The following is a 27,482-nucleotide window of genomic DNA, read 5'->3' on the forward strand; positions in this document are numbered from 1 at the left end:
TGCTCTCCTCCCTGTAGAGGAGAAACTGCCCATTGTGATTCAATTCTGATGTCGCCTGCTGCTAGAAGAGAAACCGGCCATTGTGACTTCCAAGGTCACTGTGACCTTCTGTTGATGCTGCTTTCCAGAAGAAGAGAGCCTGACTTCTGCAATCTTGTGCTGGCGTATTTTGTCCGAAGGAAAGAAACTGGTGATTGTAACCTAATGCTGATTTTCCTACCTAAAAAGCAGAGACTGGGTGTTGTGACCTTTCGCTGATGCGCCCTGCCTGGAAGGGAAAGGCCTTGACATTATGTCTTCACACGAATGCACCTTACATACTTGCATGGCTGTACGGATTCTGCCCACCTGAAAAAGAGAGAAACTGAACAACATGCCCTCCCACAATGGCTGTTGGTCCACATTCTCAATTGGGTATGCAGCAGGTCTCTGACAGAGGGCCCAGCTCAGTCAAATTGGTCTCTGCTGTGACATAATTATTATCAAAGTGCTTGCTGAATAAGGCTTCTTAAGACTTAGAATCTCCTCTCCTGCCTGTAAAACAGCGTTTTTTGTTGGCTGATGTGTAAATGGAAAGTGTCACTTCACTATTGCAAATGTGCTCTTTATGTTTCCATGACTTTCTCAATGACAAAAATGATCTTCCCAATAATAATAATGTTGTCCACAATGTCAGTAAAAGCTGAATTTGCAATCCTCTTACGCCTAACTTTGGGTATGATGAGATCAGACAGCCATTTGCCAACTGTTGTCACCCTAAAGCTCTTTTAAAATAAACTTCAAAGAGGAGATGTTGGTTCTGAGAAAGCAAATCACAGAGGTGGATGATGCATAGCTAATTTCCCCCCTGCTGCTGTTTCAAGTACAACTGAGTAATAGACCAGGTAATTCTGAAACTGTCTCCTTTTGATAACTCAGATGTCATAATTTCTGGACATACATTAAAACCAGCTCAAAAGTTGACACGGTGTGTCTAGGTACATCTGCATTTGACAAGCTAAGCTGCACCTCGACCTGTCAAAGTAGCCACAAAGTCATTCTCTCTCTCTCTGAAACAAACTTTATTAGATTTCTGTCCAAAGAAAGACTGGTGAGGATGAAACAATTTTTGAAAAGAAAAATAAGGTTACCTTCCCCTTTTATAAACAGCTAGATATCAAGAATAAACTTTGCATGCATGATGGATGTTGGGTACTGAAGAATCCAGGACATAGAAAGAAATCCATGGCGCCAACCTGGTGTTCCTACGAGTTGTGCATCCATACAGCCCCAAACACGCTGCTACCCTGCCCCACCCCCATCCAGGTAAGCTGCAGTGACACCAGTGTCAGGAAGACAGCTCCACCCCACCCCACCCTTAACTTCTGCTTGGTCCAGCTTCACAGAAAGGCTCCTAATTAGAGGGGTAGGAAAAGAAGCATCTAAGGACAGAATAATAGAGATTTTGTTTCCAAGTGAATTTTTATTGTTTTCCTTACATATTCTTTTCTAACAAATTGTAATAGCACCATACACAGAATAATAGAGATTTTGGATGTAAGTTGGAGAGAGGGTGGGTGGGAGGAAGGGGAAGAGAGGGAGATCAAGTGTATCAAAGGCAGTAGAGAGGTCAAAGAGAATGAGGGCCAAGCAACTGATTTCATGGAGGAAGACCCACCAGAAATGAGCTGCTGTTCTCATTAGGTGTCAGGGACCGTGCTGAGGAGGGCTGCACTGCAGTTGAATGGTGGGAGACTCCCCCCCCCGCTCCTGAGCAGGATCCTGAATCTTCCCAGGAGCAGTGGGACAGTATAGATTTGGAACAGTGGTTTGCAGAGGGACATAGTTCAGAAGACAGAAGTTGGGAAGAAGTGGGTGGTAAACAGCTAGGAGAAGAAGAACTGGGAGAGAGAGAGTTAGCAGACTCACTTTTGCTGGAAAGTGTCCATCTGCTCAGCCAAGGTCAAGGAGAGCAGATAAGGTGGCAGCACAGAAAGCACAGTGGTTGTGAGATCAGGTTGCAAGATGCGGAAGTGACGTGGGTGACAAGGGAGGAAGTGGATGAAATCCTTAATTGGGAGCACCTTCATTCCTAGGAATGGTTTCTTTGTTCTCTCGCTGTGATCATTACAATCTCTAACTGGTAAGAGACTCCTTTCACTTTGTTCTGTTTATGTACTGCCAAGGGGTGAGGGGAGCTGAGTCCCTGAAAGTCTATGAGTTTGTGTTTTTCCTAATAAAGAGTTAACTCTAACTGTGGACTGTGTGATTACTGATTGGCATGCTCTGTGACACCAATTAGCAGTGTCTCTCCAAGGTTTCGGACAATGAACATTTTCAGCCCTGCCGGGATATGCTAGGAACCTTCTGCATGCAAAGCACTCAGCCCTTGCCCAGTTTTGAGAAGACTCTCTTTCATCCATACTTCTGGAAGGGAGGCACTAATGATCTGCCCCAGCAAAAGCGAGCTTTTAAAATGCTCTCTGTGTTTGGTTATTGTATTTGCAGAGAGCTATGCAGCCTCGTGAAATGGCCTCAATAGTTCACCTTAGCTGCAACGTGCATTTCCGAAACCAAAGCATATAACTAATTCAATAGGAAGCAAATGGGACTGAAGAAGTTTTAAGAAGCAAGTTATATACTGTTACAAAAGATATATTCAGCCGCTTGGCCACAGAAGTCAATAAAGCTATGATGAATTACAGCAGCTGAAGGTCTAACCTGTATAGCTTTATGTACTTTAGCTGTGGTATTTGAAATATGCCCTTTACATACTTGGGGTTTATTGAAAAATACACAATAATTTTCATAACCGCGGCTTGTAATTCTTAGGATTTTCATGGGACTTCTTGTTTGAAATGTATTTATTTTTCATCCCTGAGGGTCATGCTGGGAAAGTTAAAAGAAAAACAAGGCACCATTTGGCAGATACTATTCTTCGGTGTTGCAAAGCTCTTTGGTGGGGAAAAAGCAATTGAGAAAGTTGCACCTGAATTCAGTTTTTGCTACACACATTTGCTATACACATAATGAGCAACATGTAAATAATAGGAATGTTTCTTCAACTATTGCTGGTTCACACATGCATGGTCATCATATATTGATTCTAATATCAAAAAATGTCATAGTATGGCTGGTCTGTCACAGTTGGAACAGTCACAGCACCTGACACCACCCCAAACTTTTCAACTGAGTCAATTCACACCTCCAACTGCAAGGCTGAAATTAAACATGACTCGAGCCATAGAATCATGGAGGAGGCCTTGGAAGCCACCCAGCCCAGTGTAGGATCTGCAATGTAAGCCTTCCTCAACCTCATGCCCTACAGATGGTTTAGACTACAATTTCAGTCATCCCTACCCATAGGGATGTAATGATTCTTCAACATGAACTTCGTTGGACTGGTCATGTGGTGTGGATGCCTGATTATCATCTTCCAAGGCAACTATTCTATTCCAAACTTAAAAATGGAAAGTGTAATGCTGATGGTCAACAAAAGAAGTTTAAAGACTCTCTCAAGGCAAATCTAAAGAAATGTAGTATAAACACCAACAACTGGGAAACACTGGCCTGCAAGCGCTCCAATTGGAGAACAGCCTTTACCAAAGGTGTCACGGGCTTTGAAGACACTTGAACACAGGACAAAAGGGAGAAATGTGCTAAGAGAAAGACACGTTTGGCAAACACTCACCGTGATCAACCCCCGCCCGGAAACCTCTGTCCCCACTGTGGAAGGACGTGTGGATCCAGAATTGGCCTCCACAGTCACTTACGGACTCACTGTTAAAACCGTGTTCATGGAAGATAACCTCACTTGGCCACGAGTGATTGCCAAAGAAGAGGAACCCATAGGCCATGCTGGCTAGGGCTGATGGGAGTTGTAGTCCAAAACATATGAAAGATACCAGGTCAAAGAGTGTTGAGCTATAGCATTCCTGACTGACAACCACCCAGCTTCTTGCCTTCAATGGAGGAGAGCTCACCACCTCGCCACCAATGGAGGAGAGTCTGACTGTGCCTCCTTCTTCTCAAAAAGTTGTCCTGGGCTATGATTCATAGACGCCAACTGTAAGGGCCCATGCCCCAATAAAATATTTGGATGACCACCCCCCAATATTGAGAACAATCAGGGGGCAGTCAAGGCTGTGTGTGGAGCTGCATGTGGTGTGGCTTCAGTAGCTGTTGGCTCCTCTTCATCCCGAGGGAAAGGAAGGGGGAAGCAGCTCCAGGCTGCTGGTGGTGGTGGTAGGAAGAAGAGGCGGCGGCTAACCTCCAGAGAGGAGGAGCCAGCAGCCATTGTAGCCATGCTGCTGCTGCCTTTGGCTCCACCCCTTGGCTCCTCCCAGCATCCCATCATGCATGTGTCATTGCCCCCCCCATCTTCTGCTCAAGATGGCCCCTCTGCTATGAATGCCTTGCTGCACATTACGGTGCCTGGATCAGGGCCATGGTATGTGCTGCTGCTGTTAAAGTGGCCAGACTAGGCATTTTCAGCTTACCACCATCGCAACAACTTCTCACTAAGAAAGAAGAATAAATCAGTTCTCAGGCTGGAGGGGAAGTGACCCTCTCACTATAGTCATGACTACCCACCCATCACATTTTAGGACATGAGAACTGCAAAAGACAGATTTGCAAAATACATTTCCTAGGGTTGCCATGTTTCAAAAAGGAAAGATCAGAACACCCCAGAAGTTTGTAAGGAAGCCCCCAATTCCCCCCCCCCCCGGAAAACCCGAAGAAATCGAAACATGATTTTTTGATTGACTTGCCTAAGATCCAGGACAAAGCACCGCATTTTGGAAATTCCCCCCAGACATCAATTACACCTTTGAAATCCCAGTAATGTCTGGGAAAATCCAGACGTATGGCAGCCCTATGTTTCCTACAGTGTTCAACGCTAAAGATACTTCGGAAAGGAAGAGACTGAATCCATTTGCAGCTTGATGAACTCTGTTGTCACCTTGTGGCATGGAGAGCTTCATCTTGACACATCATCTTATCTCTTTGATGTCTGATGGGAGGGCATTCCACAGGGCAGGCGCCACTACCGAGAAGGCCCTCTGCCTGGTTCCCTGTAACCTCACTTTTCACAGTGAGGGAATTGCCAGAAGGCCCTTGGCACTGGATCTCAGTGTCTGGGCTGAACGATGGTGGTGGAGACGCTACTTCAGGTATACTGGACCGAAACCGCTTAGGGCTTTAAAGGTCAGCACCGACACTTTGAATTGTGCTCGGAAAGGTACTGGGAGCCAATGTAGGTCTTTCAAGACTGTCGTTACGTGGTCTCGGCGGCAGGTAGCAGCGCTCACAGCTTACGGACTGCACCGTGTAACAGGTGTCTGGCCCAGCAGCCTAAGGCGGACAAGCCACTGAAACAGGCATTCAGAATCCATTCATTTCATAAAACCTGCAGGGCTCAATCTCTGTGTTTGTGTTTGTGTATGTGTGTGTTTCTGTTTTGCCCAAGGGTCTGGGGGTGGGAGAGAGCTCTTTAGCATGATGCTTTTAAAACAATTAAATTATCAACAAACAAACCTGATGATACGAATAGCAACGTCAGGTGCTACCGGGGGGGGGGGGAGAAGGGGGCCTACTCGAAAGTAAATACTGCATCCAGGCGCAATTAGCGCTGATTTAAGGTGCACCAAGACTGCCTAAAAACCTCACCAAAGATATGCAACAAAGCGCTTCATTGTAGAGGGGAGAGTTTGTGCACCGTGGAGGCTGGAGGGCTTCTATTCTACATGCGGGGGTTGGGGGGGCGAGGAAAATAGGCTCCGTGGGGGGGCGGGGAAGGCAAGAAAAGGAGCTGAGCTCTAACTATAGGCTCCCACGCTTGAGCAGGCCCGACTCGGTGGGGCGGACCACCCTCTCTCCTGGAGGAGGAGGAGGAAGAGGAGGAGGAGATTCCCATCCACGGCGTGGCCTCCCGCGCTCCTGAACGGGAAATCTCTGCAGCCCAAGACTCTCCGCGAGGCAGCTCCTCCCTTCCTGCCTTGAGCCGCCGCCAGCCGCGCCCCCCTCCCCAGTTATCTGCTGCCTGCCAAGCCCCGCCCCTCTTCATTGTCCTCCCCTTCTGTTTATACACAAAGACCCCCATCTTCTTCCCCCTTCCCCTTCCTCCATCCCTCGCTTTTTCCCTCTCTTTCCTTTTTTTAAAAAAATATTTTCTCTTCCCCTTCTTTTTTTCCACCCTTTCTTTTTTCTCTTTCTCCCCCCCCCCCCCCGCCCTCCTGCCTTCCTGGGTTAAAGGATTTGAGCAATGGGTCTGGAGGTGGAGCTCGTCGGAGGATTAGCCCGACTCGCCCGCCTCCCTCCCACGGCCCACGGCACACCAGGCAACGTCTCGCGGCACACTAGTGTGCCGCGGAACACCGGTTGGGAAACACTGATCTAGGCACATTACATCTTGGAAGACGGGGAGGAAACCCCACCGTTTCATCAGCTTCATGCTGATATGGTTATTTAGCAGAGGTTTCAGACTTATTTAAAATGATGCATTTACTGCCCTTGACATGGGATAAGTTGCGACTGCTATGGAACCTGATGAAAGAAATGTTTAAAGAGAATGTCAGCAGTGGCTGGCAGGATACCATCAGAAGTCTTGCTAAAAGGTGAGCTGCAGAAGACTGATTTTTCAAATAGGGTTTACTCCCCCCCCCATTTTTTTTTATTGGTTTTCACAATATTATAAACAAACAAACACACAAACACACAAGGCAAACAAACATAACAAACATAAATCATAGCCTTATTGAAAATTACAGTTATTAACTTTGTTAAGTGACTTCCTCACTTCCCCTTGGTTGAATTTCATGGCATGGATCTGGAAGGCTTCAACAATGCTTTTGGTTGGCATGCATATCTATGGTATGACAAAATCAATAGTGCCTTTAAAAATCATATTGTTAGAAAAGCATTGTTTAATGTTTGGATAAGATATAAAGATCTGTTGGAAAACAAAACCCCTAGATGGGTGTCACCAGTGGAGGCCAAGGCAGTGAAGAAACTCAATATGGAGGTCGGATGGCCGAAGTATTGGGAAATTTTGGAACAGGATGGAGATAAGTTCAAATTACAAAGTCATGAGAAATTGAAACATAAGGTACAAAATTGGTTTCAATATCATCAAATAATGGAATTTTTCAAACAGGATAGGAAAATTGGCTTCCAGATGGAAAAATCAAAACTAGAAACTGAATTGTTAGAACCCAGTACTAAGAATTTATCTAGAATGTATAACTTGTTGCTGAAATGGAATACACAGGATGAAACAGTCAAATCAGCTATGATTAAGTGGGCACAGGATGTTGGTCATAACATTATGTCAGCTGACTGGGAATGGTTATGGAACACCGGTATCAAATTTACGGCATGTAATGCCTTAAAGGAAAATATTATGAAAATGGTATACAGGTGGTACATGACCCCAGTCAAGCTGGCAAAAATTTATCATTTGCCCGATAACAAATGTTGGAAATGTAAAGAGACTGAAGGTACCTTCTACCACCTTTGGTGGACATGCCCGAAGATTAAGGCTTTCTGGGAAATGATCTATAATGAAATGAAAAAGGTACTTAAATGTACCTTTCCTAAAAAACCAGAGGCCTTTCTCCTGGGCATTGTCGGCCAATTGGTGTCAAAGAGGGATAGAACTTTCTTTATGTACGCTACAACAGCAGCAAGAATACTTATCGCGAAGTATTGGAAGACACAAGATCTACCCACTCTGGAAGAATGGCAGATGAAAGTGATGGACTATATGACATTGGCCGAGATGACAGGCAGAATCCGCGATCAACGAATAGAGACGGTGGAAGAAGAATGGAGAAAATTTAAAAGCTATCTTAAGGACTACTATAAACTTAATGAATGTTAAAGTGTTCTGGTTTTCAGAAACAAAGGGATACAGTGATACAAGGTCAGAATATAGAGAGGACTATGATGACAGAGGCGGAGAGTAACAATAGGGAGTTGCTATAAAATTATGGACACTGGGATGCAGAAAGGGGGGGTATGGGGAAGTCCGAGAAAAGAGGTTTATGAAAATAGGTGATGAAACTATACATGTATGTTTGTTCTTTTAAGTGTTTGTTTGTTGTTTAAAACTTTGTAAAACCAATAAAAAAAATTATAAAAAAAAAAATGAATTTCATGGCATGTTCTTTTAACGGTTTTCCAAATCCCAATTTTTATGAAATTTAACTTAAACATTAACATCCTTAAATCTTCACCTTATATAATTAAACATATTAATTCATCACTTAACATAAATAAAATCCTAAGCCTATTAAGTATCTGCAAGCTATTTCTGGTTAATTTAACTCAACAAATTTAACTAAATCATTAAATTTATTCCATTCTTTCCTGATATTCCTTCTCCTTCTGGTTGGGGACTCTTCCGGTTAGGTCGGCTAGCTCTGAAAAATCCATCATCTTTATCTGCCATTCTTTCCAAATAGGGTTTACTTATTCATTAGGCTGATCAAATCAGGCTTTTCCAGAGCCGTCTAGTTAGTAAATGCAAAATGGCTAAGGGATACACATTTTAAGTTGCATAGTACACACAGAGCCTAGGACTTGCTGATCAGAAAGTCGGCGGTTCAAATCCCCACGACGGGGTGAGCTCCCGTTGCTCAGTCCCTGCTCCTGCCAACCTAGCAGTTCGAAAGCACGTCAAAGTGCAAGTAAATAAATAGGTACCGTTCTGGTGGGAAGGTAAATGGTGTTTCAGTGCGCTGCTCTGGTTAGCCAGAAGCAGCTTAGTCATGCTGGCCACATGACCTGGAAGCTGTACGCCGACTCCCTCGGCCAATAAAGTTAGATGAGCGCCGCAACCCCAGAGTCGGCCACGACTGGACCTAATGGTCAGGGGTCCCTTTATCTTTACCTTTAGTACACACAAGGTGAATGATATGTGACTTTAGTTTGCTTGCTTCTTTATTTATTTATGGTTTCCCACCCTGCCCCCCCAAAAGCATGCAAACAAAATCATAAACTAGCATTAGGATGTCAAAAGAACAGGAAAGTTATAACACTTTCCTATTTACAGATGGAACTGAAATCGCATCAGTTTCCGCATACGGCTCCTTCGTCGGCTAGAGGTAAAAAGTTAAAAGACCCCTGGATGGTTAAGTCCAGTCAAATATGACTATGGGGTCGTGGAGCTCATCTTGCTTTTCAGGCTGAGGGAACCCGCGTTTGACCACAGACAGCTTTCTGGGTCATGTGGCTGGCATGACATAACCACTTCTGGTGCAACAGAACAACGTGACTAAAGCCAGAGCACAGGAAAAAACCGTTTACCTTCCTGCTGGAGTGGTACCTATTTATCTACTTGCACTGGCATGCTTTTGAACTGCTAGGTTGGCAGGAGCTGGGACAGAGCAAAGAGATCTCACCCTGTCACGAGGATTCAAACTGCCAACCTTCCAATCGGCAAGCCCCAGAGGCTTAGTGGTTTGAACCACAGCGCCACCCACGTCCCTTTACCTCAACTAGAGGTATGCACCAACAAGCCTATTATCTATGCCTTTCTTTGTTCTCTACCATGACTAGTGTGGCTAATATTTAAAGGCAAAGGCAATTTTTTAGGAATTTAAAGAGATGGAAGAGAAATTCATACCTCCAGAAATCTGACCATGCAGACTTAAACACAGCTATCTCTCTTAATTTTATGTCTCTAATTAAGTAATGTGTTCTAAAATGCATATATTATGGGACAACAACATAGAAAATGCACTACATTAAAGGAAAATATTTGCATATTATGCAGAATTACCTGTACAAATCAAATGTGTGTATTGGAAATGCACACTAAAATGCTGGCAGATTTTCAGGAAGAAAGTTGTTATATATATGAACCACAAACTGTTATGGAATACAGCAAACTAAAGTTGAGGATGGAAAAATGAGAAACTGAGAGAAACCAGCTTTGACAGATTCATGCATCCCTATAGATTACAAAATAATAATAATAATAACATGAAGCCATGTACATTTTGAGGTGTATTCAGCTCTTCTCTTCTGGGATAATATGAAAAGTAAGCAATAACAAAAGAAGAATAAAAAGGGAAACGATACATTACAAAAGCTTTTCCTCTCAAATTGTCCACATTAGAGATTCTCTAGCAGGCAACGAAAGCCCCCCCAACATTCTACCAGAGCAACATTATATTTGCACAAGTGTATGGCAAGTTCCCACCTCCCCATCGGAAATAAAGACACAAGACACCAATATTTTAGGTTAATGGGCGAAAATAGGCCACAACTTTATTGATTACAGGAATTGAGCGGTATTGGCTTAGGCATTGGTCCTATCGACTAACCGGCTTCAGCCTGATTGCTTGAAGACTGGCAAGGGTTAACCGCCAGTAGGGGGAGTCCTGCTGAAGCACATCAACTAACAGCTCCCCCGGGGTCTCCGCTTGGGGACGTGCCTTAGGCCCACACCTCCATGGGCTTCAGACAGGGCGACGCCCCCCGGAATCCTTTACCGGACTCCCCTTCGATATGGGGGAAGGTGATGGCGCTTTCTCCCCCCCTCTCATCTGCATAACAATACCCTCACCAATGCCTAACTGCCAATGCTGAGGAAGTTGTGACGATTTGCTACGAGGTAGGCGAAAAACCAAATGGCTGGTGCCAATTTGCCAAGTGGAAAAAATTCCTACCAGGCCCCTTAATGGTGACCAACCGAAGTCCATAGCAATGTCAGAGAGCCAAGCCTAAAGGGTGGGAGGGTAGGAAACCGGGGCAGCTGGAGTGAAGAAAGAGGGAAATCCTCGGCTGCGCCAGCCCTAAATAGTGTGGGCCACGCCTCCCAGGCCAGCTGATTGGCTGGCAAAGGAGATGACACGTCTGAGGATTCCCCCAGTCTCGCAGGGGCTATAAGCCAGCCCCCGCGCACGTGGGGAGGGCGTGAAGCCCACAACCCCACCTCCTCTCCAGCTCAGAAGTGGCTTTAACACGAACACCAGCCTTAAGATAAACAGAATGTGTTTGGTGAAATTTCCCAACTTTAAGTAGGAATGTTAAAATGCAGAACCGACAGCCAAAGTGGTTTTAAATAATTAACAGTGCAATGCTAAACATATTTACACAGAAGCAAGACCTAGTGCATTCAATCTGACTTCTTTCTGAGTAGACATGCAGAGAATTGTGTTGTAAATCACTTTTCTTTCTCAAACAAAAGAGAGAACTTTGCCTGGAAAATGGGTATTCATTCCCAATCGAGCTAATGATGTAGCTGAGAAAGGGTGTTCCATTAACAGCTTCCCAGCAGACCAATCGTTCTCTGCCTCTCTCTCTCACTTTCAATAACACAATTTTTTGTTGAATAATTCTTAGGACTGCTTAGAAGTAATTGTGGTGGATGAATGAACACACTAAATGGAAACTGCATCACTTGTGCGCATTCAAGCTATCCTAGAATGGGTGCATCTTAAGAAGAGCTGCAGGGAAATGCTTCCATGATAAGAGTGAATAGCAAAGGTAATAACATGATGAAATGCTGTACCTTGGAGGGGAATTATTCAATTTAAGCCTTTACATAGAATATTCCGGGTGCCCATCTGAATGACATAAGCTGTGCTGCCTTGTGTTATCAGGAGATAATGCGGTTGTGACAATTTGCTCAGTGGCAAGAATCCATTGCCTGGTTCCCACAGGCAAAATGGCGTGCCGAGATGATCTCCCAGTGTTTAGGAAAGCAACGTGTACAGAATTAACTTTGGCTCTTGGGTTTCTGCAGATGGAAGAGTAAACTGCAAGTGCTTGACAGAGCACTGTCTAGACCTGAGTTTTTACCGGCAGTGTTATTAGCTGACATTCAGGCATATTCCTGAAAATAATTGTTCTGCCATAAAAGCCAACTCCCCCCCCCTTTTTTAAATCCCTCAATGGCTGCTTAAAATACCTAGAATTAAAAATGTAATAGCTGACCAGATTCTCCTTCTTCAGGTTGTCAGACTAATAACACTGCCAATAATAGCTCGGGTTTATATTTCAGAAATTGAAACCCTAACTTTACTACTCCAGGCGCTTGCTCCCAAAGTCGTCCCTAACATTCCCATCCAAAATGATGACCAGTGAGTTTGTGTTCTCCATATACTGAAACCCAAAGGCAAGATACAGTGGTACCTTGGGTTACAGATGCTGCAGGTTACGGACGCTTCAGGTTACAGACTCCGCTAGCCCAGAAATAGTACCTTGGATTAAGAACTTTGCTTCAGGATAAGAACAGAAATCGTGCTCTGGCGGTGCAGTGGCAGCGGGAGCAGGAGGCCCCATTAGCTAAAGTGGTGCTTCAGGTTAAGAAGAAGAAGAAGAAGAAAATTGGAAACAGAGTTGTTAGATCCAAAAATTAAGAATTTGTCAAGAATGTATAACTTGCTGTTGAAATGGAACACTCAGGATGAAATGGTGAAATCAGTTATGATTAAATGGGCACAAGATGTTGTACATAACATAATGATGGCCGACTGGGGACAGTTATGGGCCACAGGTATGAAATTCACGGCATGTAATGCCCTAAGAGAAAATTTAATGAAAATGATTTATAGGTGGTACATGACACCAGTCAAGCTTGCAAAAATTTACCATTTGCCTGATAACAAATCTTGGAAATGCAATGAGACTGAAGGTACATTCTTTCACCTTTGGTGGACATGCCCAAGGATTAAGACATTCTGGGAGATGATTTATAACGAAATGAAAAAGATATTTAATTATACTTTTCTGAAGAAACCAGAGGCCTTTCTCCTGGGCATGGTCAGCCAAATGGTGCCAAAGAAGGATAGAACTTTTTTTATGTATGCAACAACAGCAGCAAGAATACTTATCGCGAAGTATTGGAAGACACAGGATTTACCCACCTGGGAAGAATGGCAAATGAAGTTGATGGAATATATGGAACTGGCGGAAATGACTGGCAGAATCCGAGACCAGGGAGAAGAGTCGGTGGAAGAAGACTGGAAAAAGTTTAAAGACTATTTACAGAAATATTGTAAAATTAAGGAATGTTAGAAAAATGTTGGAATGAAGTTATATGGCTTTAGTAGAAATGTTATAAGGAACTAGGGATAAAATTAATAGAGTATTAAAGGAAAAAATAAGGTTAGAATGCGTTAAGATAATTATAGGATAGAAAACAGAGGAAGATGGAAAGGAATTGCTGAAACAATTAGCAGAATTGGAATACAAAAAGGGAGGTGTGAGGAGGTCGTTGAAATAAGTGAATGAAAGATAAGATATTGAAATTGTTTAATGTTGATTTGATGTTGTTTGATGTGTTTTTTGCTTTGTTTTGTTAATTTAATGTGTTAAGTGTTATGTAGTGTTCTGGTATTGTATTGTATTGTTTTTTTCTTTTTCGTTTTTTCCCTTCTTTTTTGTAGTGTTTAAATTGTTGGAAAAGTAATAAATATTATTTTTTTAAAAAGAAGAAGAAGAAGAAGAAGAGTTTGGATTTGATATCCCACTTTATCACTACCCTAGGGAGTCTCAAAGCAGCTAACATTCTCCTTTCCCTTCCTCTCCCACAACAAACACTCTGTGAAGTGAGTGGGGCTGAGAGACTTCAGAGAAGTGTGACTGGCCCAAGGTCACCCAGCAGCTGCATGTGGAGGAGCGGAGACGCGAACCCGGTTCCCCAGATTACGAGTCTATCGCTCTTAACCACTACACCACACTGGCTCCCAAGAACAGTTTCAGGTTAAGAACAGACCTCCGGAACGAATTAAGTTCTTAACCCAAGGTACCACTTTATACCCATTCTCACCCAGTTAAGTACATGTGCACCATTGGTCAAATAATCAGTGACAGTGATGCTCAGCAATTTCGAGGAGGAAGGCGTAGGTCCATTGTCAAACAGTTACATAATGCTATAACAGATCATATAAATTAATTCGTGCAGCCTAGCCCTTAATGACTCAACATGTTATAAATATTTTTGCAATGCTGGATATAACATTGCTACATGGGCAGCCCAGCTGCCTAGACAACCACTTTAAATGCGTCACAAGGTAATGCTGTTCTATTGAGATATCGTTCTCAGATGCTCTTCAAGCTGTGGCTCATCCAGCACTTGTCCTATCTTGGGATATGCTGAAGCCTAATGGATTAATTTAAGACTGGGATAAAGTAGGATGACAAATGGAGCCAGTGAACCACAATCTTTCACTCATGGAGGCATGATCTTTGCTTGCCCTGAGTTTGGGAAGAGATGTGTGGAAGAACCGTTTTTTCCAACCCCTCCAACAAACATATCTCTCTAACATGCTTAGCATTTAACCTAGTAGAGCACTGTGGAATTTTTAAAGGGCTTCTAGAGAGACTGGGGGCTCGTTCATTCATTCATATTATTTAGCGTAGCTGAAACTATTCTTTAGCAAACACTTCTGTCAATTCTGAAAATTGGCTTTTTGTTTCAATGGGTTTGCCTGTTTCTTTGGATCCTCCTTTACTGTCACTTGGCCAAATCGATGTCATCTGATAGGCTGAACAGATTATGACCCTTGACTGGGTGAGAGCCCCTGTGTGACTAATTTAGGGAGGAGAAGCAGAGGGCAATATACAAGCCGTATTGGCTGTGGCTTTTGCGCGCACCCACCCACGCAATAGATTTGGAACTGCTTGGTTAAATGTTTCCACTTCCGCCTTTCTTTATAACACGGGATTTCAAATGAATGTTGTGAGCATATCTGACAGTTTTAAGAACATTCTAGATGGAATAATTCTAAGGAGTGTGCAATTCACTTGTTTTTCATATATCGTGAATAAAGTATCATATACTATCTATCTATCTATCTATCTATCTATCTATCTATCTATCTATCTATCATCTATCATCTATCATCTGTCTATCATCTATCTATCTATCTATCATCTATCTATCTATCTATCTATCTATCTATCTATCTATCTATCTATCTATCTATCATCTATCTATCTATCTTCTAGGGCTACTTGTGTGAAGTGCCTTTTGTACACTTCTGCCTTATCTGAGAGCTGCTTCTCCATGAAACTGGAGAACTGCAAGCACAGTTGTTCTTAGCAGGATAATGATGATTTATTCGATTTGTGCATCGCCTACACAGAAGCCTCTAGGCGACATACAAATAAGAAATATGATTTAAAATACACAAATACAATTACATCTCATATAAAAACATCAATGACCCACCCATCCATTACACAAAACAATAGATTGGGGGAGGGAATGCTTCCCTGTACTAGAAACAACAATAGCAACCATGATAAAACTGTCATTGAGAGGGAGATGTTAGCTGTAAACCCTAAAATCCTTCCCCCTGTGAAAACTGGAAATTACTAATACACACACACACACTTGTATGGGGGGTGGGGACTGTCTCTGCATAACGCTGAAAGGATTGTACAGAAGATACCTAGTAAATTTCCCTGGGGGAGAGTATTGCACAGGCAGGGAGCCACCCCTTTTTCTTGTTGACAAATTTCACATTTGTGACAGAGGAGGCACTGTGAGAAGGGCTCTGTAGATGATCTTAAGGCCTGGGTAGTCAAGTAATACTTACAATGAATTATGTATTTTATGGATTGTTTAATATATTTATAGTGTAACCTGCCCTGGGGTCATAAAATACAAATGGTGGAAATTAAGCATAATAATAATAATAATAATAATAATAATAATAATAATAATAATAATAATAAACAATTGATTTTCATTCAGGTAAGGTAAAGGGACCTCTGACCATTAGGTCCAGTTGTGACCCATTCTGGGGTTGCGGTGCTCATCTCGCTTTATTGTCCGAGGGAACCGCCGTACAGCTTCCGGGTCATGTTGCCAACATGACTAAGTCACTTCTGGTGAACCAGAGCAGCACACGGAAACGCCGTGTACCTTCCCACCAGAGTGGTACCTATTTATCTACTTGCACTTTGACGTGCTTTTGAACTGCTAGGTTGGCAGGAGCTGGGACTGAGCAACGGGAGCTCACCCCGTCGCGGGGATTTGAACCGCTGACCTTCTGATCGGGCAAGTCCTAGGCTCTGTGGTTTAACCCACAGTGCCACCCGCATACTGGGGTCCAAATCCTATAATGTTTTATAGGTTACAGACAACACTTTGCATTGGGCCTGAAAACACACTGGCAGCCAGTGAAAACACCTGCCATAATATGTTCAAAATTCAGGGTCCCATGAGTAAAAATGCTGCCATTTGGAGCAGCCTGGTGGACTTAATTCAGCTCATACGTTGGATGTTGCCCATCCCTGCACTGTAGAATGCATTGACTCTCCATAGTGACTTTAGATATTATCTTACATCTAAATGGGAATCAGTGCAGGAATCCAAAACCCGCAGCCTCCCATGCTAAGATACGCTGGCAAATTAAAATAGCTGAATGGAAATGGATGGACCTAAGAGTTATTGGTCTGCTTAATATGCTCATCTCTCTAATGACCTCAACAAATATAATGGATCTAGGATCTGATATGTTTTTGCCGCTTGTCTCTTTAGATTTAATAGTCAGTTGATCAGGAGAAGAATAGAGAGAATGCACGATGAAAGTCAATCAAAGCTAATCAAACAGCCTTTAAAAAATCTATTCAGTTGCTTCTTTTGAAACTTCCTAGCTGCTGCCGCTGCTGCCAAGGAAGCAGAACATAGCCAAGACATCATAAACACGGCTTTATTCACATCCATCTCATGAAGACCTAGCCAACTCCTGTTGCAACCAGGAGCTGAATGGATGTTCTGCTTGAGCGGTAGGACTGCCAGCTCAGAATCACCACACACTTTGCAAGTCTGCTTAACATGTTATGAATTTTCTTCATGGAAAGTGCTGCTGTGTAGCACCTGTCGAATGTATGAAGAAGTGCTTATCAGATACCAGGATGACACTGGCTACTATAATGGAAAACGCTCTACACCATGCTCCCTGTGATCTAATCACAATAAACAGCATAATGTAGAACAAGGCTCCTCCAAATCATTTTATCATGGAGACTCAACACCAGGCCCTATGAGATAGTACTCCTTATCCAAACCATTTCAATATAGTCTGTGGTACAGAGCAGTCACTGAAATTTCCTTGGAAGGTAGGCAGCCTGCACTGGGGGAAGTGAGACCCACATTCATGTCAGTGATTTGGTCCTATCTTCCAGTGGTTATTATGTTCCTATAGGGTAGCGCTGTGGTCTAAACCACTGAGTCTCTTGGACTTGTTGATCAGAAGGTCAGCGGTTCAAATCCCTGCGACGGGGTGAGCTCCCGTTGCTCTGTCCCAGCTCCTGCCAACCTACCAGTTCGAAAGCATACCAACGCAAGTAGATAAATAGGTACCACTGTGGCAGAAAGGTAAACGGTGTTTCCATGCACTCTGGCACTCCTCACTGTGTCCCGTTGCACCGGAAGTGGTTTCATCATGCTGGCCACATGACCCATAAAAGCCGTCTGCAGACAAACACTGGATCCCTTGGCCTGAAAGCAGAGATGAGCACCGCACCCCATAGTCAATTTCAACTGGACTTAACTGTCCAGGGATCCTTTACCTCTACCTATTATGTTCCTATCTGCTCAAAGATTGGTTACAGAACAGTGTGGTACCCATGGCAATTGTGTTCTGAGATGAAGCTGAGCTCTACATTTAAATGCTGGGATTCTTGTTAGGAATTTGCAGGGAGATGGTATCAATCAGTATGAGATCTCGTGCCAGCAGTGTTTTGAGTGTTGGCTCAGAAGCAAAGGCCTGTGTTTTGATTGCCTTGCGGTGGACTTTCTGTATAGTGCTTAATGTGGCTGGTTGGTTTATTGGCATTTAGTGTGGGCAGGTAAGAAGTTTAGCTAATGGTCAGCAGTCTGAGGTGTGTTGGGTAGACCTTACTCTACTAACCAACCCCTATTGCTGAGGAAGGGGATGCTTGGTGTGATGATCTCGGAGCCTGTCAGGTGCCAGCTGATGATCACTGAGTACCAGGTTGGGGTGGGGCTGGGGCTGGCACCTGTCAGGTCCAACACCTATGAGAAAATGGTTTTGCCTCCCTTCACAATAGCTTGGATGAAGGAGGCACAAGATTTTGTTTGGCTTGGCGCATGTTGTCTTTGTTGTATTTTCATAAATATGTCCTTTTACCATAGCCATGTGTAGAGTCTTTATCCTGGGTATGGGGCAAATCAAAGCTACCGAGCAGCAATTTTGATGGTTAAAAAGGAATAAATAAAAAGGGTGTATTATGTTCTGTTTCAAAGGGGCCAAGTATTGGTGGTGGGAGGAACTTTGTGATAGCTGCCTGGAAAGACAGACCATATAGAAAAGTAAAAGAAAATGATCCAGGAAACTCATATGTGACTTAGGGGTGGCATCAACAAGGCAGGTAGGTTTAACCAAGCAGCTATCCTGAACTATTATACGTAATTGGAGTCTCACCATTTGGGATTAGGATTGCAGCAAGCACAGTAATTTCTCAAATGAATATCTCTCTCTATATATATTTTTCAAAAAATCGATGGCATAAATAATGGGGGGACGTATTGACTTCAAATAAGCATATGTTACTGAGCACAAAAGCTTTAATCAGGAAATGATGGATAACCATATTTAAGCAGAGTATTAGCCTAATGACGTATGAAAGTGTAGTGTAGTTAAGTTATATTCAAATTTATTCTTTTAAAAGTCCTTGCTTTTTCAAGTCACGATCACTTCATCCTTGTCCCCATGGATTAGTTCTCATTGTTAAACTAGCATTTGGCTTGCTCCATTTGAGACTGCAGGTGGGAGATGACATATTTGAATCTGAGTCACCAAGTGCAGGCTGAAGTGGTTCAGTCATATAACCATAAAACTAGGCATATAGGAGTTAGTAATCTGGTTTGGATGTCTTCCATTAGATGCATAGATTCTGAATCATTAGTCTTATCCGCAAGCACTGATATTTTCTGTTATATATGAAATAACCTTAGTTCTGAACTTTGAGTTAGCATTTTATCAAGATTCGCATGAGCTATTTAAGGGTATTAATAACACCCAGTTTACTATACAGTAGTACCTTGGGTTAAGAATTTAATTCGTTCTGGAGGTCCGTTCTTAACCTGAAACTGTTCTTAACCTGAGGTTCTGCTTTAGCTAATGGGGCCTCCTGCTGCCGCTGCCGCACGATTTCTATTCTCATCCTGAAGCAAAGTTCTTAACCCGAGGTAATATTTCTGGGTTAGCGGAGTCTGTAACCTAAAGCATCCGTAACCTGAATCATCTGTAACCCGAGGTACCACTGTAATGGTAAACCCTTATAGCTTGGTCCCGAACTGAAGATAATGCCAATTATAGAAATCAGAGTGTATTTTGTCTTGATCCAAGTGAAGTATGACCCATTTAAGAGTAGAAGTATCTACATAATTTGCATATCAAAACTGTGCTAAGTATTCTTCAGTTTAAACGCTGGGTAGAAACTAGCAATTTCATTGGGGTAGCACACTGTCCCCTATAACTAAGATTGTGTGAATTTTGCACAATTTATTTTTCTCTCTCTTTCAGGTCAGCTTGTTTCTTCTCTCTTCCTGGATTAGTCATATGGGTCAAAGATCATTCAGTGGACATGATGACATCACAGCACCATTGGGTAGTGAGAGGTTGGCTGCAGAACATTTTGCTTCAGATGACTCAAGGAAATGGTTCATAAAAGCTGTTCATAAAATACAATTCCATAAAAGCTGTTCTTAAAATATGACCCCAAAGGTTTTCCTAACTGCTGATTTTTGAAAATATTAAATAGAACAGACACAACATTTTCTTCCAGTAGGGTCTGTAAGACAGGAGTGTGACCCCCTAATGATGATGAACTACAATAATCCCTGACCATAGCTGGTGTTTATGGTAAGGTAAAGGTAAAGGGACCCCTGACCATTAAGTCCAGTCATGACCGACTCTGGGGTTGTGGGGCTCATCTCGCTTTACTGGCTGAGGGAGCCAGCGTACAGCTTCTGGGTCATGTGGCCAGCATGACTAAGCCGCTTCTGGTGAACCAGAGCAGCACATGGAAACGCCGTTTACCTTCCTGCCAGAGTGGTACCTATTTATCTACTTGCACTTTGACGTGCTTTCGAACTGCTAGGTTGGCAGGAGCAGGGACCGAACAACAGGCGCTCACCCGGTCGCGGGGATTCGAACCGCTGACCTTCTGATCGGCAAGTTGTAGGCTCTGTGGTTTAACCCACAGCGCCACCCGCGCCCTGGTGTTTATGGTAGGAGGAGTCTAATAACTTCTGAAGAGCCACATGTTCTCTGTCCTGCTCCAAGAGAATTGCGTGTCAAGGCCCCAAGCCAGCCCTCCATAAGAAATAAATTCACACTGACACAGAATTTTGGTTTAGGGTTAATGGGCAAAGTTTAGGCCACAACTTTATTGATTACAGCAAATGTGAGTGGTATTGGCTTAGGCATTGGCAATAGACTATATCTGACTCCTGCCCACCTTTCAGGGAGTCATGAAAGGGTAAACCACCAAAAGAGGTAGCCACATAGGGGGAATCCGCCTGCAGCTCTCCTCGGTATTCCCAGAGGCCTGGCATGGCCCTAGCCCCTCTAGCGGACTTCAGACAGGATCCAGGCCCCAGATTCCTTTAACAGAATTCCCTTGGACATGGAGGGGCAGGCAATGGCCGACTTGCCCTCCCCTACAATGCCTAACCGCCAAAACTTACAAAGTTGTGCCGATTGCTAAGAGGTAGGCGAAAACCCAGTGGCCAATGCCTGTGATGGCCTGGGAATCGGATTCAGAGGCTGAATCTGAGGAATCCCAGCCTGCACAGGATCCCCTGCCTCCAGAACCAGGTGGGGCCTGAGCCCGAAGGGTCCTCACCTGTGCTGGATCCTCAGGTGCAGGCATCAGCTGAGTCTGCTCTGGCTCCTGAGGGGATGGAGGACCCATTGCCTGCAGGTGCTCCACTCTCAGCCCGTCAGAGGAAGCTGAGGTTGCCTCTGGGTCTGTAACCCTCCAGCCTCTCCTGAGCTGCAGAGGCTTAGGGCAGAGAGGCGGAGGAGACTAAGTTCCCACAGGAGGAGTGCTCGCCTTCAGGCCAGGAGAGGCGAGTCACCAGAGGATCGGGGCGCCCTATGTCTCGGGGCAGATAAAAGCCAGCCATTCCCAGTCCCAAGTTGCGGAAGCAACATTGTTGGTAGCCTGTTTCTGCCTGCACCCTGTCCTGCTTTTCTGCTGGAGCTCCTGACCTCACCCGACTCCCTGCCTTGGACCCCGCTTCAGATTTGATGGACTGCCTCCATACTGCACCCTCAACCTCAGACTGGACTCGGACCTCGCCTCTTGGTTAGCCCCCGGGACCAGCACATGCCAATCTGCCAAATGGAAAAATTCCTACCCATCCCCCATCCCAAGACAGGCGACCAACCAAAGTCCAAAGCAAGGCCAGAGGAGACCTAAAATAAAAGGGTGGGTGGGCCCGGGTGTTTGGCAGCGCAAAGCAGATGCACACCACACGACACGCTGCCGCTTATATACCTCCCCACAATCACCCCACTCAAAGTGATTGGCCAAGGAGGCCTGGGGTGGTCGTGGTGCCACCGCAGCATGGAAAGCCTCATTCCACCCACGCTGGGGTGGAGCGTGGAGCTGTGTTGAAGGCCTGCCCGCAACCTGGACCATCTTTTAAGATGATCCAACTTGCAATGCAAGTTTCTATTTCATCGGTGTTTGGCAAGACCAAAAACAATGTTTTCCACAGCCCTATTCATTGCTGGAAGTGCTCTGTGCCCTGTTCAGATTTTGTCCACCTGCAGCACAGATATCAAATGGCACAAAGACCCAGGTTTTGGGGGCTGCATCTCAGTGGGTTATAACTTGCCTTTGAACCCTATAATGGCAGCTTTATTTAACAGAATACAGTACAGTGGTACCTCAGATTACATACGCTTCAGGTTACAGACGCTTCAGGTTACAGACTCCGCTAACCCAGAAATAGTGCTTCAGGTTAAGAACTTTGCTTCAGGATGAGAACAGAAACCATGCTCTGGTGGCGCAGCGGCAGCAGGAGGCCCCATTAGCTAAAGTGGTGCTTCAGGTTAAGAACAGTTTCAGGTTAAGAACGGACCTCTGGAACGAATTAAGTACTTAAACCGAGGTACCACTGTAGTCTTTGTTTTTTAAAACCTGTTATAATAAATTTATTACTGGTTTTAAATACAGTTTGGACCTGTGACTAACTCCTAACTCCTCCTGTCACAAGAAAGCAGCAAATGGCATCAATGGAAATAGAAAATATAAGTGATTTAATTGATCCAAGATATGAATCTGTTTGATCTACCAAATTGATGTTATTTATTAGCTACTGGAACACACAATGCCATCATATAAGAATAGAATTGAATTTATTTTTGTAATGACCCTGTTTTCATATTGACTTATGATACCAAAATAGATGATTAATAATAGATTATTTTGCATAAATATGTTAATTGATTATTTTGCATAAATATGTAACGTGGTGAAATCGACTAACTAGCATAACTTGGATTGTATCAAGTTATGTCACATGAACCCTCAGATACGTAAACTTCAAGGGAATGAAATTGGCTTAAATCCAGATCCCCCTTCTTAAACAAAATATCTGTGGATCAGGGTGCTCATTATCATTTTTAAGTGGAGGGATTTTAATTGAATTTAATGTTTCTTTCTATGAAAAGATTAATAGAGTGCTCGGCTAATTGACTAGCTGGCTCAGTTTACTGTTTGCGTGCTGAGGTCCCCAAAACACCCTTAACCCCAATAACTCACACATCACACATGAATTTTTGTTTAAGGTTTTTGGCATAATTTTGGCCACAACTTTATTTGCATACAAATTGTGAGTGGTTGCTTAGGCATTGGTTACGACTAGCTGTCCCTCCCGCCTTGGGGACAGCACTGACTCCCGGATTCCAGCGGAAGCCAGTGTGGAGGAACAAGTTCAGGGATAGGCGGAGCTGCGGCACAGACCCTCAGCTTCTCCCCGCATGCTCCTAGGGACTTACACGGCCCAAGCCCGATTCCAGGGGTTTGGACGAATGGATGGTAAGCCCCTGAATTCCTTTAACGGAATTCCCATGCAGCAACCTCATTGGAGGGGCAGGCACAGCCAATCCATACCCCTCCACCAACCAATTTAAACCAATGCCTAACCGCCAACCTTACAAGTTGTGACGTATTGCTAAGCAGTAGGCAAAACCCAAGAGGCACGCACTAATCAGCCAAATGGTAAATTCCTACTGGGCCCCCGCACCAAGGCGAACGACCCCATGACAGGCAAAGCAAGGTCAAAGCGCAAGCCCAACAAGGGAGGGCGGGCGGGAGATCCGATGTCCACAGCGAAAGAGAAAGTACTCTGCTGTGGACCTTCCTTAAATAACCTCTGACCCCTCCCCCAAACTTGCAACATCAAATTTGCCCCAGCAACACCAACTCCAGCCAAAAGTAGGCCCTTTAAACCAATCCACCTAATTACTACAGGGTGCTTTGTCTGACCCATCCGCAACACGTGCTCTCCTTTAGTGAGAACACGCTTTGCGTGCTGAGGTCCCCAAAACACCCTTAACCCCAATAACTCACACATCACACATGAATTTTTGTTTAAGGTTTTTGGCATAATTTTGGCCACAACTTTATTTGCATACAAATTGTGAGTGGTTGCTTAGGCATTGGTTACGACTAGCTGTCCCTCCCGCCTTGGGGACAGCACTGACTCCCGGATTCCAGCGGAAGCCAGTGTGGAGGAACAAGTTCAGGGATAGGCGGAGCTGCGGCACAGACCCTCAGCTTCTCCCCGCATGCTCCTAGGGACTTACACGGCCCAAGCCCGATTCCAGGGGTTTGGACGAATGGATGGTAAGCCCCTGAATTCCTTTAACGGAATTCCCATGCAGCAACCTCATTGGAGGGGCAGGCACAGCCAATCCATACCCCTCCACCAACCAATTTAAACCAATGCCTAACCGCCAATCGAGCCCCTTACGCTCGCCGCCAACCACTCACAGCCTCAAACACACCCTCAACTTATCCACCACTGAACTCAACCACACATCATTCCCAACAGACGACAGATGAACCCCATCCATCATAAACAATTCAGTGGCTTTGAACCTAATCAAGGGGTGTGGAATCACAAACCCGCCCAAATCAGCCACCAACTTGCTCACTGCAGCATTAATCCGTTTCCTGGACCCCTCGGTGGCTTCCACACAAGGGCTACCCCTCCACTTACGGCGTTGAAAATTTTGACCAAATTATTTTCGTTGGTGGCACCATGGCCGCCAAATCCCTCACATCTTCCAATATCATAGCACGCAGAACAAAACAAGAATGTGACACCAAATCATTCTCCCCAAGCTGAATGACAATCGCCGTAGGAGGGCCCTCCAAAAGAACACGCCTCTGGATAAGCGGCAGAAGTTCCTTCCACAGCATTCCCCTTCTGGCGATCCAGGACACTTTCACTTCCTGCGGAAAGCCAAGATCGTCACCCAAGCCAGACTGTCGAGCTCTGCGAGCTGCCCAGTGCACAATACTGTGCCCTACAATCCAGATACGTGTGGCTGCTCGACCTAGGGTAAAACAGATACGTAAGCACACGAAATTGCATCATTTACGTACATAACCCTTGTATGCGTCCGACCTCCAACGACCCAGGTCTTTTATCCTTCTTGCCGATAAACCCCAATGAGCGGCCGTCGTCGTGGCCCCAATCCTGAAGGAATGAGGTGCAAACTCAGCGGCAGCCAGGCCGCATGCCGCGATGGCATTGCGGAGCACTTTTGAGAACTGGTGACGAGCCAACGGGTGCCCATTCTTGTGAACAAACAAGGGGCCCATGCCTGGTGGACACAAGGCTAAATACCTCTGGAGGTCCTTGACCGGACAAGGGCCCTTCTCTCAAGTGGCGGGGAGCCGAATCACCGCTCCCCTACCCTGCTGATCAGTTTTTGAGCTCCTGACGTTGACTTGCACCTCAGACGGAGCAGACTCACGTCCTCTAGTAATAGACCCCTAGAACCACCACCCCGGTTAGGTTCAAGCACCACTTCGCCCACTCTCAGGGCCCCGGGGAAGGCTAAAGAAAAGGCTGCAGAGAACCGCCGGGCCTCAAACCTGGACCAACAGATGCTCCTCAGTTTACCACGCATCCGAGACAACAGGTGAAATGTAATGGGCCGCCGGGAAATAGGCCTGGAGGGACGAAGCCAACCCCAGCCCTCAAGTGCCTTTCTCACCACAAGTTTCCCGCATGGGTCCTTATTAAAGAATGCCTTACTAAAGAAGGATATTGCTGCAGAATGCAGTCTGAGCGTCCTGTTTGCCCGACGCTTCTGAAACAGGTGCACCAGATACTGGAGCACCTGAGAAGTAGAGTGGGGATTACCCACACCTCCCAACTCCGGCTGCCCAATGAACTTTAAAAATCACACCAAGCCTTCTCATAAGACCGCAAAGTGGAGGGGGCAACAGATGCAGCTACTCCCTGTAAAACCAAGTGCTGCCAAGGTTCCAGAAGTGATCCGGGAAAAATTCCGGACGTTCTCGAGCCTCTGGCGCCAGGGATCTGAACCGCTCCATCCGAAAGGGAGGATGAAGTGTCCCTCCGACTCTTCTTGGCACACTTCCTGGATTTCCTTCGGCGGCAGCGACCCCCAGAAGAAGCTTTCGGAGGGGGAAGCAGGCTGTCCTCCACCGAAGACTCGGAAGCGTCACCTTGCTGATCTGTATTTAAGATAGGCTGAGAAGAGACAACCAGTGAATGACCAGAAGCCGCCCTTGCAACTAGAGAAGGTGGCACACCAGTGGCGCGGGCTGCCCGCCCCCTGGCAGACGCCCTTCTCCTGGCAGTACCCTTAGTGCCTCTACGGCCCCTAGACGTGACGGCCAGAGGCTCAGGTGAACTCGGGGGCTGACTAGAGGCATCAGGCATCAAGAAAAGTTATATCACATGATTGCCTCACCACACCGGGCTTGAGGCCATAGCTTTGCTCACCAGCCGCCCTTGAAATAAAAACCAAAGGGCAAAGATCCAGCAGCACCAGCCTGAACCTGAAAATCCCTGTGCAGGTTCAAGGTATCCTGCCATGGCGAACTACTATTGCATACATTCAGGTCAGGAATTGCTACCATGGTGATATCTGCCTTCACCACGCTTGGTAGGCGTACACAAAGGTAAGGGGACCTCAGGCCGCAGGCAGCCTGGCCTAGTGGGAAGATTAATTACGTGACCCAGCAAGATTGGATCTGATGAAGCATCACTTGCTACAGAGGAAGTATTACAAAATAACTTCCTTCAAGGCAGACAGCTTCTCCATATGCAAGTGGCATGTTTAGCAACGATATCCAACTGGATCCCTAAATAAAATGGGAATATGGGCAAAAGATATTGAGCTATTGCTTGCCAACTTCCCGCCCCCGCTTGGGCAGGGGGCATCTTGTGCTGCCATCATGATATGTGAATTTACAGGGCCGATGCTGGCCAGAACTCCTGAAGGAGTCCCAACCAATCTGCCGCCGAGCCAGCTTCCTTTTCAGACACACACTCTGTGCAATGCAAAAACACACTCCGTGCGGTGCACACACTCTCCATGCAATGCAACTACATACTCCGTGCAATGCAAAAACACGCTCTGTGCAGTGCAACTACACACTCTGTGCAATGCACACACAAACCCTCCGTGCAATGCAACTACACACTCTGTGCAATGCACACACAAACCCTCCGTGCAATGCAACTACACACTCCGTTCAATGCAAAACACACTCCCTGCAATGCACACACCCTTCATGCAATGCAACTACACTCCATGCAATGCAACTACACACTCCATGCCCTGCACACACCCTCCGTTCAATGCAACTACATACTCCATGCAATGCACACACCCTTCATGCAATGCAACTACACTCCATGCAATGCAACTACACACTCCATGCCCTGCACACACCCTCCGTTCAATGCAACTACATACTCCATGCAATGCACACACACTCCGTGCAATGCAAAAAACACACTCTGTGCCATGCAACTACACCCTCCATGCAATGTACACACACTCTGTGCAATGCAACTACACCCTCCGTGCAATGCAACAACACACTCCGTGCAATGCAACAACACACTCCGTGCAATGCAACAACACCCTCCGTGCAATGCAACAACACCCTCCGTGCAATGCAACAACACCCTCCGTGCAATGCAACAACACCCTCCGTGCAATGCAACAACACACTCCGTGCAATGCAACTACACACCCTCCGTGCAATGCAACAACACACTCCGTGCAATGCAACAACACACTCCGTGCAATGCAACAACACCCTCCGTGCAATGCAACAACACACTCCGTGCAATGCAACAACACACTCCGTGCAATGCAACAACACACTCCGTGCAATGCAACAACACACTCCGTGCAATGCAACAACACACTCTGTGCAATGCAACTACACACCCTCCGTGCAATGCAACTGCAAATCTCCTTGCAATGCAATGCAAT

General features: G+C 45.2%; 1 long non-coding RNA gene across 1 annotated transcript; it reads left to right on the forward strand.

Moving 5' to 3' along the window:
• The first annotated feature begins 24 nt into the window (after positions 1-24).
• LOC308594004 lies at positions 25-19,661 on the forward strand. Its single transcript, XR_014011211.1, has 4 exons — positions 25-190; positions 1,150-1,305; positions 11,332-11,475; positions 19,497-19,661. It is a non-coding gene; the product is annotated as an uncharacterized lncRNA (long non-coding RNA).
• The last annotated feature ends 7,821 nt before the right edge of the window (positions 19,662-27,482 follow it).

The sequence above is a fragment of the Podarcis bocagei genome (assembly GCF_964188305.1).
Source record: "Podarcis bocagei genome assembly, chromosome: 8".
Classification (NCBI taxonomy): Eukaryota; Metazoa; Chordata; class Lepidosauria; order Squamata; family Lacertidae; genus Podarcis; species Podarcis bocagei.